The 16,295-nt window shown below is 38.1% G+C and overlaps 1 protein-coding gene and 1 long non-coding RNA gene across 30 annotated transcripts in view; one reads left to right on the forward strand and one right to left on the reverse strand.

Moving 5' to 3' along the window:
- The window catches only part of LOC138743267 (uncharacterized), a 40,729-nt gene extending 36,321 nt beyond the window's left edge, over positions 1-4,408 (forward strand). For all 3 annotated transcript variants that reach the window (XR_011344767.1, XR_011344766.1, XR_011344765.1), the window contains 2 exons: positions 986-1,057; positions 4,309-4,408. This is a non-coding gene — a long non-coding RNA (uncharacterized lncRNA). The remainder of the gene's footprint in view (positions 1-985; positions 1,058-4,308) is intronic.
- Positions 1-16,295, reverse strand: part of LOC138743264 (follistatin-related protein 5-like) — a 795,256-nt gene that overhangs the window by 573,063 nt on the left and 205,898 nt on the right. For 26 of the 27 annotated variants that reach the window (XR_011344764.1, XM_069898295.1, XM_069898291.1 and 23 more), the window contains 2 exons: positions 11,298-11,385; positions 9,408-9,488 (listed from right to left, as the gene is read on the reverse strand). The gene's annotated coding sequence lies outside the window, so the exon portion shown is untranslated. Of the gene's footprint in view, positions 1-9,407; positions 9,489-10,268; positions 10,446-11,297; positions 11,386-16,295 lie in introns of all 27 variants that reach the window. The other variant, XM_069898288.1, reaches the window with a different exon arrangement.

Here is a 16,295-nt window from a genome sequence, read left to right on the forward strand (position 1 = left end):
TCCCTGCTCTTATATTCTATTCCTCTTGAAATGAATGCCAGCATTCCAATTGCCGTCTTCACCACTGACTCAACGTTCAAGTTTAGCATCAGGCGATACTGCGCAAGGATTCCCAGGTTCCTTCACATCTGGGTATTTTCAATTTTCTTCCCATTTAAACAAAAGTCTGCCCATTTATTTTTTTTCAACCAAAGTGCGTGGCCAGTCAATTTCCAACATTGTATTTCATTTGCCATTTCTCTACCAATTCTCTTAATCTGTCCTAGTCCTTCTGAAGCCTTCTTGTTTCCTCAACAGCACCTGATCCTCCACCTACTTTCGACTCATCTGTAAACTTGGCCACATATCCATTCACTCCATAATCTTTATCATTGATATTAACATAAAAAGAAGTAGTCCGTTGGACACCACTAGCAGCCAATCAGAATCTGATCCTTGTATCCCAACTCTCTGCTTCCTGCCCATCAGGCAATGCCTTACCCACACTAATATGTTTCCTGCAATACAATGGGCTCTTATTTTGTTAAGTAGCTTCATGTGTGGCATCCTGTCAAATGCCTTCTGAAAATCCTAATGCACAACATCCACTGCATCTCCTTTAACCATACCATTTGTCACTTCTTCAAAGAATTCCAATGGATATATCAAGCAAGATTTTTCCCTTAAGGAAATCATGTTGGCTTTGGCCTTTCTTGTCATGTGCCTCCAAGTACGACGTAACTACATCCTTGATGATCGACTCCAACGTCTTTCCAACCACTGATGTCAGGGCAACCGGTCTGTAATTTCCTTTCTGCTGCCTCCCTTCTTGAATAGTGGGGTGACATTTATACTTGATTGTAGAAAAAGGAGGATAACTACCAAGATAAGCCTTCTCGTACTTGTGACTGTGGCACCTTGTTTTCAGGCAAATGTAACAGAATTTTTGGTATTTTTTTTCCAGAGAAATGTAAAGGAAATGAACAATTCTTCTTGTGTCTTAAAGCAGGTTTTGCTGGTCATTCATCTCTTGTTTGTAGAACGATTCGGCAAAGCTGTGTTTTCCTACATTTTCACAGTGAGTACACTTCAACAATATTTTATTAGGTGTAAAGTACTCTGAAGTCAAGACGTCAGAAGAATGAAAAGCCCAAAATGAATCACAGGTCAATTCACATTTTATACTTTTGCTTAAAGTCAAACTGATAGCTACTGCAATTTTACTTGTTCATTCTCACTCTGTTATCTTCTTTCTCTACTGATACCCAACCCATGTTTGAAAGTTAACACTTTTCAAAGGAGGAACAATAATAATTGCAACACATTCTGTGGGTCTATTGGCTGGCAAATGGAAGCACTTACCACAATGAGATGGTTAAATTGCTGACATGTGAGGTGCTAGACCTAACAGTTTTCAAAGTTACCTTTTCTGGGAACTTTCCCATTTCTCTGGGATGCTGACAACTCCATATCCACAATTGTTTGGAAAAACAATCCAGAAAAATAAAGTACAATGCATCACACAAACTAGTTTTTAAACCAACTGGTCACAACTGTCTATCACAAATAAATATTAACACATTTAGATGTAACATTTTGCAGCATTCATGATAATTTCCAAAATGATCTTAGTCATTGCATTACTCTTGATTGATGAAGTTCGGTGAGGTTCACTTGCTGAACAGATGCTCTGAGCTTATCCCAGATCTTTGACATAATTTTGAAAAAAAACATTCCAATTCAATAATCCTCTGGTGTTGGGCAGCATTGCTCCATAACCTAACAGCAAATTTATAGCTTGAAGGAATAATTAAAGATAATTATAGATTCATTCTAAAGAGCATTTTTCCACAAATCAAAAACATCATTTATATAATTATAGCGACGGAGCATCAGGAACAATTGTTAGAGCTTTGGCCTTGATTTAAATGTAGATGCACTCATTGAAAGATATCTTGCATTGCAATTTGCTCAGATTGATTCAAGGAGACCAATTGGATGCAAAATTCTGCCACAGGAATAAAATGTAAAAATGTGAAGCCAATTCACAAAAACCAGTGTCCTGGATACTGACCTAACTATTTATGAACATAAGGTTACAATACAGGACACAGAGTCAGAAACAAGGTTACTCCTAAATGAGGCAGTAAAGTTAGAAGTCAAAGGCACTTGGTCAAACTGCCAAAAGATGAGACAAAGTGTTCTACAAAGATTGGCACTGGGTTAATCTGTTCCTCGATGTTGTTATTAATGAGGTGTACTCTTATATCAGAAAAAAACAATTTCTAAATTTGACAATGATGCCAATTAGTGATATTGGAGAACAAATATTTAGGCTAAGAGAAAAGAGTTTGACAGGAGATACGAGGGGGACATTCTTCTCCCAGAGAGCAGTAAGTAACTAGACTGTGTTGCCTCAGAGAATGGTTGAAGCTGGGTTACTGAGCTTTAAACAATTGGGAGCTGAACATTTGAGTCCATATAATTCCACCTCAGTGCAGATTGTGAACGCTAGGAAGAGCCCCTGCTTTTTCTTGAATTGTGAAATGAAACATTTTTACATCCAGACCCAACTAAGCCAAAGCAAGATTGCTGGTTCTAGTGTTGCAGACTCAAGGAGCCTTGTAACTTATTTGGAAAGACTTCATGGAAATCAAAAGCCCACAGATGCTGTAAATCTGGAATAAAAGTAGACAATGCTGAAACGCTCAGCAGTCAGGCAGTACCTGTGAAAAGAGAAAGAGTCTTTAACCAGAACCTTTTTCCATAGATGCTACCTGATGCAATTCCAGCATGACATCACATACAACCCTGAGATACTTTTTTTCCTGGAGGTGAGGCAGAATTACCACTTATTGGTAGTCCAAAAAAAATTGTACACAACATATAGATATAAACAAATAAAGAAATGTAAACAAACTGCAATACACAGGGGAAAAAAACAAAGTGCAGAAGTAAGAGTCCTTAAATGAGTCCCTGATTGAGTTTGGTGTTGAGGAGTCTGATGGTGGAGGGATAGCAGGTGTTCCTGAACCTGGTGGTGCAAGTCTTGTGGCACCTGTACCTCTTTCCTGATGGTAGCAGCAAGAACAGAATGTGTGCTGGGTGGTGTGCATCCTTGATGATTGCTGCTGCTCTCTGAAGCCAGCATTTCCTGTCGATGTTCTCAATGGTGGAGAGCATTTTGCCTGTGATGTCCTGTGCTGTATCCACTACCTATCACAGCACCTTATGCTCATGAGTATTGGTGTCCCCATACCAGACTGTGATGCAGCCAGTCAGCACACATCTGTAAAAATTTGCCAGGCCAGGGTTTCCAATATCATAACAAACCTCCACAAACTCCTGAAGAAGTAGAGATGCTGATGTGTTTTCTTCACGATACCATTAGTGTGTTCAGTACAGGAAAGGTCCTCTGAGATAGTGACTCCCAAGAACTTAAATTTACTCACCCTCTCCACCTCTGATCCCCCAATAATCACTGGATTGAATACCTCTGGATTTTCCTTCCTGAAGTCAACAATCATCTCCTTAGTTTTGGTGACATTGAGTATGAAGTTGTTGTTGGTGTACCATGCAGCCAAGTTTTCAATCTCCATCCTTTATGCTGACTCATCACCTTCATTTATACAACCCACTAGTGTGTTATTGTCAGCAAATTTGTAGATGGCACTGTTGTCATAGAGAGCTACACAGTCATGAGTTTAAAGTGGTGCTCCAGTACTGCTGGAGATTTTGGAAGAGATGTTGTTACCAATCCTCACTGATTTTGGATCTTCACTCATCATTTTGGATCCATTGCCACAAAAGTAAAAAATCTGTAATCAGCTCCCCTTCCTTATCAGAAAATGTAACTTTCAAATGATTCATTGATTTTTTTCAATGGACTTTTTAAAATGTATGTTGCAATTTGAATATTCATGGAACCAGATGAAAACATAAGATCTTTCTGAAGAACTGTCCACTGAGCTCCTTGCTCACTGCACATGCTAACCATCCAAGACTCTCAGATATTTATTTATATAGATATAAAATACTTGTCCTGTATATGTATTATTTGCCTGGATGTGTGCAATGTCTGGTTGTATGTCTGCATGTTTTTGCATTGAGGATCAGTGAACGCTGTTTTTTCAGGTTGTACTTGTAGAATCAGTTGACAATAAACTTGACTTGATTTGCTCAGAGAAAATTTTCCCATTCCTAATACATTCTCCAATTGCATAGTGAACATGTACCACACACCTGCCTCTTAGAGATTGGAACAAACAAACCACTGTTTTGTTAACTTACAATTTGTTCCATCCTAATATGATGTTTCCTTAATGGCAGATTCAAGCATGAAGACACATGCAAGGCCAGTGGGAGGAAAGGCCTTTTGGATTTATGAGATGAATATTTATCGATTAAACTTCTGCCAACCTCAAGAAAATCCTCCTTGTTTGGTATTCTGGAGACATTTTTAATTTGTTATATTCAAGAAAAATCTTTCACATATTCTATTCCTTCTTTTGTATGGTAGGCCTGCTTATCCCAATTTTAAGGAACTGTTGGCCCTCAACATTTTTTTTGTAAACTAGCAATCACAGCAGAATTCCAAATCTGACATAGACAGTCGATTCCTCTATTAATGATCAACTCAAATAGCCTGGCTCTCCCCAAAACACACTCTAAATTTGTCATTAGTCAAGATTCTAGACATGCATTTAATCTTTTCTCGAGTATTTTCTTGTGTATCTCAGATCAATTCTACATGGCACAGGCTCCTGGACAAAGCAGATATGTAACACCAACCAATTCCTTCAAAGTAATAATAATGCTGAAAGCTACTGCACAATAACCATGTTAGTCCCAATGCCTCTAGAAAACGATGGTCATTATGAAGTTGTCACCATGAAATTGCTGGTATGGATCAATATGCTCTTTCTACCGCAAAAAAATATTTTTTTGTTTGTTTTCAGAAAATGCTCTTTATTGAATCAAAACAGTGTTTGTTATTTTCCTTGTCAGCTGTTCCACAAATCAGTTTTAAAATGATGGAGAATCCTGTGCCAAATGCACCAAATTGGCATTCATCTTATATTGTGAGCTTGTTTACAAGAGGAAAAAGTAGAGATCCTTCCAAAGCATATTTCACATGGAGATCTCACACCCACTATCCTGGATCAAATGGTTCAGAAACAAAAGTTATCATATATACCATGCAAGCGCTCTAATGGTCAGCATCTGGCCAGATAAACACACCTACTTTCTTTGTCAAAAGATGATGCATTGTTTCATGTGAGTTTGATTTCAAGAACATGTTGGGATAAAATAAAAAATGGTCTTTAGCATTTGATAATGATTCCTGTTTTTGCTTTTTACACTTTTCAAGGTTTCAGATTTGGCCCAATTGTACCGGATTTATTTTGACCAGGAGATCACTCAGCCCATTGGATTTATACAAGATCCCAGCAAAGCAACCCCTCATTTAATTTCTTTGTAACCTCTCAAATGAACGCAGTGTTGCTTTCTCAGAGTCAGAAATTTGTGGGCTGTGTAAGAAATGGAAATTCAGGATGATGTTACATTGTGAGATTCAGATTCCAGAAGTGAAACAATCATCTCCAGGCAAAGATTCAGGATAACTCTCCTTGGGTACAGTGAGCTCAATGCTGCTTCACTTCCACGTAGTCAATAACAAGTGATGAATAGATATAAATAAGTGGTCAATTTGCAAGTATACTGGTCCAGTTTCACATACCTTCACTTTTCCACCCTTATTAAAATGAATGGTTAATTCACCTCTTTCAAGTTGGACAGCCAGTTAAACTTTACATAAGTGACAGTTTGCCTGACGAGCCCCTCAACAGATCATATCTGAGGGTATCCATGTCATTAGCCCATCAGAGATTGAGTTTGTCTATGTGCAGCTTTTAATTGTTCTTTAAATTACAGTCAAGGTTTGGTCATAATGAGATTTGAACAGACTTGTGGGTCATTGGTTAATTCTGTCTTCACTTAATGAGATGAATGCTTAATGGTTTTGAGCTTATTAGCATTCTAAATGACTGGCAAATGGTTTTACTCAAATGCAGAACTTGTTATTCCCAGGTGTTATGGAATGGGCTAAGACCTTGTCATGGGATGGCCATCACTAACTTAACTTGGAAAATTAAATTAGCAGCCTGACCCTATAGTTCAAGAGACAGGGCAATCAATGAGTTTGAATAAACATTATTGAAAGGTCTTATTCAACAAACCATGATTTTGACAATAACCATACAATTATAATTGAGAAGATTACAAAGTTGCTTCACAGATACAATCACAGGCCAATGTGTGAGACCAAATTGTCCTTAAAGAACACTCCAGTTTATATGGGAATAGGTTAATTACTCTTCACGCACCCAGCACATTTTACAGAGTAATTTATCCCATTCAATCGCCCATTCCTGGATCTTGTACGGTGCTCCATAGTTTTTCATTACTTTAAATATTTCAATTTTAGTTGGTGGCCATTTCTGCAGTTAATTAAAATGAATGAGAAACGCAAAAAATGCAAATGCTGGAATCTTGTTAGCTGTTTCTCTTTTCAAAGATGCATCCTGACCTGCTGAGTGTTTCTGATTTTTCTGTTTTTGTTAGTGAAAAGAAACAGCTTTCAATCAATAGTATTGCACAAAAGTTACAAAGTAATACTTTCTATCTGGCACATGAATAATCACCATTGTGTACAAGCAAAAGCAAAGGAACCTAGTAAGTAACCAAATGCCCTGTGATGCAATAATTTATTCATTTCACTTGCTTGCATGACAGAAGTTTGAAGCAATTTTAATCAAGAAATAACTGGATGTAAATCTGCCACAAACTGTTGCTGTCAGTTAAATAAAAAGTTTAACTATTGGACAAAGAAATATCTTAAAATGAAATTGGCATGTGTACATGCATGGCTAAGAAAGCAATCTGCTCTTAGGTTTGAAGGAATAAATTGTAACACTGAAGAATCAGCAAAATTAGGGCTATGCAAGGTACCCAAGTCTGCCATCCTACTCTGGCTCAACTGGCAAACTGAATCAGGATTGGAAACCAGCAGATGATAGTTTCAAGATAAAAATGTCCAAGGATCAATTTCAAGCAATCTTATCGACAATTTCTTTCTCATTAAGTATCACTGACCATCAAATCATCCTCTGTATATTTGGTTCATATGGCTGGAGGAACCTTCTACTCATTATTATCAAGTTTTTTTTTAAATGAAGGTAATTCTAGAAGTATAGAGCAAATCAATACTTTAAGAATTCACTTCCAAAATCCTAACATCAATCCAGAATTAATGTGTGATAATCATTATTTTTGACAACTTTTAGCATGTATGCAAACAGAAGTTAGATACACCTTTATCAGATTTTCAGAGGATTAAAAGTTATCAAAGGTTAAGTTACCTGTTTTACTTTCATTCTAACCATTGGTTCCAAATGTATTATCAAAATGGCATAATTAGTTATAGTTAATGGACAAGATATAATTTTCTTTCCACATAATAGAAGCAAAAAGATAAATTCTTATGTCATCAACAAAACTCCAATAGCCACACACTAATACTTTGGTGCTGTGAGTGAGGAAACAGGTTTGGTAGATCTCAAAGGCAAGAACTCTGGACACAGTTTTGGTAGGGAAAGATTTTGTTTACAGAAGGCAAGTGTTGGAAATGGTAACACACACACACACACACACAGAGTTTACAGTAGCCATGGGAAAGTAATAGCAGAGAATTAATAACATGGGAAAAATAGTGTGGGAACAAAATACAAACACACAACAAACTGGTACTGTGATGGAATATCTGGAGATGGTTTTGGGAGGTAAATTGGTAAAATTAGAGTAGGTTACATACATACACACATTTTAAAACCAATCTTATTGAAATACTGAAGAATTCATATTCAGTGACTTTACAGAAACTATGGAGAATGCTATGCACATTCTACAAGTAGGTGCTAATTGAAATGATGCCATCAAATGAATGGACTGGAGTCAGGACATCTGTGTTGGATATTTTTGCAAAGTTTCTGACCTCTCTGCAAAGTGTTCACTTAAAGGTCAATGAGAGGTTTGTTTACCTAAAACAACAGATAGGAGCAGAAGACTAACTCCTATTGTTTGCTAGAGAAGGTAGGTGGGAGGGGGGGGGGGGGTTGCAAGTGAGAGAAAGAGAAAGACATGTGGCTGGTAGTTGGAATCTCAGATGGAGAGAGAGAGAGACACTCAGCTGAAACAGTGTCAGCCAGGAGAAGCTTGTTGGAACTGAAACAGAAACTCCAGAGCGGCGGATGTCTGGAAGTGCTGTCTGATGTTTCTCTTGCAATAAGTGGAACAGAAATTAACTCTGTGGTAGCCAGGGGAAAAAAGGTTATCATCTGGAGAACCCTGTTGGGGCAAGTTACATCAGCGAGACATTGAGGTGACTAATGGTGGTACCTCAGTTGTGGAAATCCTGGAACAACAAATCTCTCTCTGCAAACCTCCAAACAACTTTCCTGAGCAGTAAACATTTACCTTTCGAGCACCAAAGCCTGGTGAACTTTATACATGTTAAATTCTGTGCACAGGATAAGAATTGCCTGCAACCAGTGAACTTGGAAGAAGGAGTGAGATTGAACTGTGAACCAAAGAACTTTTCTTAAATTTACACACTCATCATACACGTCCACTTAGAATTAGAAGGGGGTTAAGTTGGGTAGTTAATAGTAATAAGTTAAAGTTTTATTCTGTTTTTATGTTTAAAGATAAATAAAAACAACTTTTGTTTAAGTAACGACTTGTCATGGTGACTATCTGTTGCTGCTGGGGTTTGGGGTTATTTGGGCTCATATCAGTACATACAATGATCAAGGAAAAATCATGATGATGCCCCACTACCCTTTGACTCAGTACAGGCACAGCTCTATGCTACAGGGACATTAAACACTCCCAACCTTTTTAACAGTGCACAACTTACCAACAGTTTCTCCAGCACCCTTCCATGTTCTAGGCCTGGAGTGAAGCAGAGTGGCCCCAAACTGGCAAAGAAAGGGAACAAAGAACACATGGAACCTTCCTAGTGCTGGAGGGTCAGCCCAGGTTATTAACAGGAACCAATGGCTCAGTGCCAGGAGGGTTAATCCAATTTCACCAGCCAATGGCCCAAGTACAGGCAGCTGGAGAGTCCAGGTCATTTACATGGAGCCAATGGCAACATGTGAATTAATGTGTGGGGTGAAACCAAATCTTGATTGGCAGCTCCGATTTGATAGAGGGCAGTATTGTCATGTGACAGCCACAACCCTTCCCAATACACATGATAATGTACCAATATTATGTTACTGATGCCTTCTGTTGGATCAGTAACACAACTCACTGAAATGTATCATGCCTTCTCAACATTGTCTCAGCATCTATAAGCATCCTACCTGTCACCATGGTTACTGTTCTACGAGCTGCTGGTACACCACAACATGAAAAATAAAATATTACTTTTCTGTTCTTGAGTTCTGAAACAAAAAAAATCAATTTTAATTTCTAACAAAATAATACTGAACTTTAATGCACAAAAACACCAAAAATAATTTAGCACGAGAATGTGTCTTTTAATTATAAGTTATCTGTGTCACAAGTTTTTGCTGCTCATGCCTTACACTCATGTCTGCAAGTCAGTCATCTTCCAGCCTCTGACACTACCTCTACCCATCTGGCTGCATCTGCAAATCATCCCCCTCCTCACCTATCACCTTCCAGTTCTGGCCTCATTGCTCCATTTCACTTCCTCTATCTCCCCTTACACTCTCAGTCCTGATGCAGATCTTTGACCCAAAATGTTGATTATCCCTCTGCAGATCCTGTCTGAAGTGTTTAGTTCTTCCAGCAATTTATTTTTATGCTTCAGATTCCATAAACTGCAGTCTATTGTGTCTGCAAGTAGGCATGTATATTTCCTATTTGAATTAAATAATCTTGGACCAGGGAAAATATCCCTAATTGTAGACATATTCAGGACAATCGCATACAGCAAATGTGTGGGCTATCAACGTACACAATGTGACCATAATGTAACCTGACTGAACCTGACAAGTAAAATAAAATGAAAAAGCTATGAGAAATGTATAGTCAGGCATTTTAAAGTAAATGGTAGTTCTTTTAATATGTATGAATTACATTCATAAAATAACTGATCATCTCTGAATAGAGTACACTGGCTGATTATATTTCTAATCTGGAATTTCATTTGAGGATCTTTAAGAAATGAAGAGAAATTGTACAGATGTTATCCTTACAGATCTTTAAAAGTAAGTATAAGCTTGCAGGAATGGAAGATTTTAGAATGATTCCAGGATGGGGAAAATTCTGTACGGTCTATGGAAGCAACATATCTGGATTTAATGGATTTTTAAATTCCATATTTTATGTTTCTGAGTAATCGACCACATTGGAAGTCCATGATGAGATTCTCTCTGGAAAAATAAAGAAAAATTTCTGATGGTCAGTTGATATCAAAATGCTCACATTTCTCTTTTCAATTTTAAAGATCCCTCAGCAGTAAAAAGATGGGGTAATTGCTTACATGGTGAAGACCAGAACTATAGAAGTAGTAGGAGATAAATGTTAAACTAGCCAAATCTTCAGCGGTCAGTTCCAGCCAAGGGTGCCCGTAGGGGATGTGCCTGGTGCTATAGGAATATTAAGGATCCAACACGCTCAAGCTGCAAACTCATTATTATACTAATATTTGAGTCTTGTCCCTGGCAATCTTCTGTGCTTCCAGCATATGCACTAGGTTGACATAATTTTGTAAATGCACTGTTGGGTATTTTTAACAGGCAGCATTTGGAATACAAAATAAAAATTCTTGCAAGTACTGCTGAAATAGTGCTTCAGTAACTCATATCTTCACAAACAAATTTAATGGCTCCTAAATATTTGATAGATTAAAGTGCTCAATTTTCCAGAACATTTTAAAATATTTTTGCCCATTTACGAATGGGAAAAGTACAATCGTTTTTATTGTATTGGAAGCAATAACAGACCTTCAGACAAATTATTTTTGTGACAAATTATACTGGTGAAATCCTTCATAAGTAATCAGAACATTGTGTTTGAGTGTACTCTAAGCTTACCATATTTTTTTTCAAGAAGTAGTGCTATGACATTGCAGCAAATTGTGCTCTGAAAATATAATTGCAGAATGCATCCATATGTATGGGATGTCCTGGCTTGGGGGAATCACGGGAACGTTTCTGAACAGAAATCTCAAATATAAATAAGGCACATCTTACAAAGGAGAAAATAGCAAAGGCAGTGCAAACCTTGGGTTGTTTATCCATATCGATGAACTGCTTCAAGAGTGAAATCAAAAGAGCTTGTCCAACATATTGGATATAAACAATATATGACCTACAAAAATGCAAGAGAGAGGAAAATTAACTGAACATTCAACAGTTGGAGCATACAATGAAACATGTAGAACTTCGATTATTTAAGTTTCCTACCAATTAAAGTCAAAATTAATTGCAATTGTTTTTCTTTACATAATCAAACTCTTAGGAAATACAAGTTCAGAATAGTGAAAATTACTTGTGAAGTAAGGAAAATGATCTCTGACAAATTTATCCAAAAAGAATTCAGTCCACCAATTAATAGAATCAATGATGGCAAAACGAATACATTAGTCTGAAGGAAGCCTTGTGAGTCTACATAAGAAACCTAAAACACATGGATTCTACATAGTTTAAGTTCAAAGTTCAGATTTATTGTCAGAATACATCGATGACATCACAAACAATCCTGAGATTCTTTTCCCTGTGGGCCAGACAGAATTACTACATATCAGTACTACAAAAAAAAACTGTACTCACTTAAAGAGAAAAATGTGAAAAAAAAAGAAATGTAAATCAATTGAAAGGGCAATACGGTCAATAAATATTCAATAATAATTAATGTGAAAAGTAAGAGTCCTTGAATAAGTCTCTGATTGAGTTTGTTGTTGAAGAGTCTATTGGTGGTTGAAGTCTTGTGGCACTTAGACCTCTTTCCTGATGGCAGCAGCGAGAACAAGGCATATGGTGTGGATCCTTGATGATTGCTGCTGCTTTCCAACAACAGCATTCATGTAGATTTTCTCAATGGTGGGGATAGTTTTGCCTGTGATATACTGGGCTGTGTTCACTGCCATTTACAGGGGTTTTCCCTCAGAGGCATTGATGCAGCTGTGATGCAGCCGGACAGCACACTTTCACTGTACATCTGTAGAAGTTTGCCAAGATTTTCGATGTCATATCTGTCCTCTGCAAACTCTTAAGGAAGTAGAGGGGCTGAGATTCATGTGTTGGGTCCAGGAAAGATGCTCTGAGATAGTAAATTCCAGAAATTTAAATTTGCTCACCCACTCAACCATTGATCCCCAAGGATCACTAGATTGTATACCTCTAGTTTTCCCTTCCAAAAGTCCACAATTAGCTCCTTGGTGTTGGTGACATTGAGTGTGGTTGTTGTGAATACACCATTCAGCAAGGTTTACAATCCCCCTCCTGTATACTGACTCATCACCCTCTTTTTTATAACTCACTACCGTGGTATCACCTGCAAATGTGTATAGGGTGTTATTGTCATACTGAGTCACACAGTCACAGGTGTAAAGTGAGTAGAGTAGGGGGTTAAGTACACAGCCCTGTGGGGCTCAGTACTGATAAAGATTGTGAAATTCTTCTTACCAATCCTCACTGATTGTGGTCTGAAGGTGAGGAAATCCAGGATTTAATTACACGGTGGGGTACTGAGGCCCAGGTCTTGGAGTTTGCTGATCAATTTTGAGGGGTCAATGCTGTTGAGTGCCAAACTGAAGTCGATAAAGAGCATCCTAATGTATGCATCTTTGCTGTCCAAGTGTACAAGGTCTTTGTATAGAGCCAGTGAGATGACATCTGCTTTAGATCTGCTGCTGTGTTAGGGAAATTCGATGTCCCTGCTCAGACAGGAGCTGATATGCTTCAACACCATCTTTACCTGATCAAGTTCAAGTTTATTGTCTGATGTACAACCCAATGAAACAGCACATCTCCAGACCATGTGCGTACATATAGACACACAGTACACCCTACAACAAATGACATATTTAGTTGTTGTTATTTTATATACATAACAACAGCAATAATAATAATTTATGGGTTCCTAGGATTGTTCAACAGTCTCATCTCCTGCAGGAAGAAGCTGTTTCCCAGCCTGGCAGTCCTATTTTTTTATGCTCCTGTACCTCTTCCTTGAAAGCAGTGTCTCAAAGATACTGCAGGCTGGATGGCCAGGGTCCTCTGAGCCTTCTTTAAGCACCACTCCCTGAAGATATTGTTGATAGAGGAAAGGGAGACACCTGTGATCTTCTCTATTGTGCTCCTGTAGTATGGTGGCTTGTAGTATAGTAAGGAAATTAGAAGGATATACTTTAAAGGGTTAAGTCAGCAACTGATCCAGTGAAGAGAAGCTTACGTCATGAAAAATGGAAGGGTTACACCTACCACAAAATTTCAGCTGACAGGTAATGTGGCTAAAAATTAGGACAGATTTAAACAGCATTTTGGATTGTATTTAGTGGCAGTCGGAGCTGACAAGAAAAGTGATAACTTCATATTTGCTGCTGAAGGAGACAAAATGAAACTGGAAAAAATAATGGAACAGTTTGAGGCATACTGCATGCCTAAACATAACGTGACATTTGCGAGGCACAAATTTTTAACGTGTACAGAAAATGGAAGAAAGTATTGATCAGTATGTGACTGAATTGAGAAACAGAAGCAAAATATGTGAATTTGGTGGACCAACCCACTCGCTGATAAAAGCAGACCTTTGCGTGGTATTCCAGATAATAGTCTAAGGGAAAGACTGCTAATATAGCAGAATCTAGACCTGGAAAAAGCCATAGCACTCTGTAAGACTACAGAAACTGTCAAAACACAGGCAAAAGAGCTGTTCAGTGAAAATATCTGCAATGTGGATGCAGTGAACAAGAACAGATATAACTGTTTAACAAAAAGTGCTGCAAAGTGGAAAGAGAGGTGTGGCCAGCAAACAAAAATGAAATGGACAATCTAATGCCATGTCATCAATGTGGTACACAACACCTATCAAAAAAGTGTCCAGCATATGGTAAAACATGCTATATAGGCAACAAAAGCAACCATTATGCCCATTGCTATAGGAACCAAGTGCAACAAAGCAAGGTTCTTGCAGTAGATGAAAGGGAGATATTATTGGTAGTGAGGGGATCAGACCAGTTCCCAGAAAGGTGTCCACCATTAGGAACGTGCCAAGGTCACAATGCAAAAAGGATATACAGAGGTTTAATGGAATGGTCAACTATATGGGTAAATTCATATCCAACCTCTCAGAAAAGGTGCCTCCATTGAGAAGACAAACAGAAAAGAACATTGAATGGGAGTGGAATCATAGGTATGAACAGTCTTGGAGCGAACTAAAAAAAACTGCTCACAGAGGAAACAGTTCTGAGGTTTTGTAAACCAGCGAGACCCATCAAGATATCATCAGACGCATCACATAGTGGGCTCGGTGCAGTTCTTCTGCAAAAATATGATGACTGGCAACACAATGCGTATTCATCACGCTCAATGACAGACGCAGAGACATGATATGCTCAAATTGAAAAGGAGCTGCTCAGCATCACATACGCCTGTGAAAGATTTCATCAGTTTGTGTCAGGACAAGCAATCAGTGTAGAAACTGACCATAAGCCCTTGATTGCATTGTTCCAAAAGCCATTAAATGAATGTCTACTTAGAATAAAAAGAATGATGCAACGCTATACACTGAATGTGGCTTACACTCAGGGTAAGTTAATGCACACAGCACACATGTTGTCGAGATCTGTTGACACGAGAAAGCCCGCAAACACCAAAATGGATGAAGACCTGAAAACATTTGTGGACATGATCACAAGTGCACTGTCCTTATCAGATGCAAAAATGGGACTCACAAAGTCAGAGACAAATGAAGATGAAACACTGAGACAAATGAGAAAAAAACATCTTGGATAGATGGCCCAACATGAAGTGGGACTGCTCGCCTGATGTTTCAGAGTACAGGAACTGCAGGGCAGAACTATCAGTAGTTGAAGACATCATCTACAAATGAAGCAAAATCCTTATCCCATTTCTGACACCATGTTTCATCTTGTATTCATATGTGTGAGTTCTGAGACAACACATGGATGAAGAAAAAGGTTATTTACTTTAAAGTTCTTGCAAACAGCACCATGAGACATGCCATGAGGCTGAAAGTCTCCATTACAGATATTGAATACTGTTTGTCAGCCCCCTGCTGGCAACCAAGTCTAATCACACAGTAAGGCATTGCTGGTTGCATTGCAACCATGATCTCTATCATTACAGTAGCCTTACACTCTTCAAACTCCTTTGGAAGTGTAGGCACTACTATGCCTTCCTGACTAATAAGAATATGTTTTGGGTCCTGGATAGGTCATCCTTTAAATGGATGCCAAAGTATGTGGGCTCCCCAATCTCTTTACAACAGTCATTGATATATATTGTGGGGAGTGATCCATCATCTTCCTGGTCAACAATCATTTCCTTTGTCTTGTCCATGTGGAGACTCAGGTTACCACTCTGACACCATGGTACAAGCCTTTCAACCTTCTTTCTGTAAGCTGACTCATCATTATTGCCAATGATGCCAACACTGTTGTATCCAACCACCGTTGTGTCATCCACAAACATTATCTGCAAACTCAGTAAAGAGATAGATTTGCTGGAAAAATAATGACGATTGCAACATTTACAGAGAAACCATTTCAGATCTCTGATCTATTTTATGATGTATTTGCTTGAAATATTAACGAAGAGATTGTTGTCTCCCTTCAGTGGCCCTAAATGCACCATGTAAGTGAATTTTAGATGCAGGGTCTAACATGTTTACCCTTCTATCTTGTTCAACACAACCAACCAAGGTTAGTTTCTAGACAGCAATGTCCGAATGATTTTCAAAATGGAATTCATGTGTTTAATGAGGGAAAGAAGAGATAAGCATTTAGTCACTTGTTCAATGATTACATAAAATTCAAGGAAAGGCAATGATCATCCTGATAATAGTGTACATAAATAACAGATTTGCAAAATATTTATTTATTTATGTGGACACTGCCCTTTACAATCAAGAGTGATATAAAAGCCCAAGAGAGGTAATTCTCCATTATTTTTTTGTTGTCTGTTATTCTGAGCCATGCTTTTGAAATGTTGAAGCTTCTCTACTCTAACAGCTGGAACAACCTTTCAACCTCATAC

This window comes from Narcine bancroftii, chromosome 9 (assembly GCF_036971445.1).
Source record: "Narcine bancroftii isolate sNarBan1 chromosome 9, sNarBan1.hap1, whole genome shotgun sequence".
NCBI lineage: Eukaryota > Metazoa > Chordata > Chondrichthyes > Torpediniformes > Narcinidae > Narcine > Narcine bancroftii.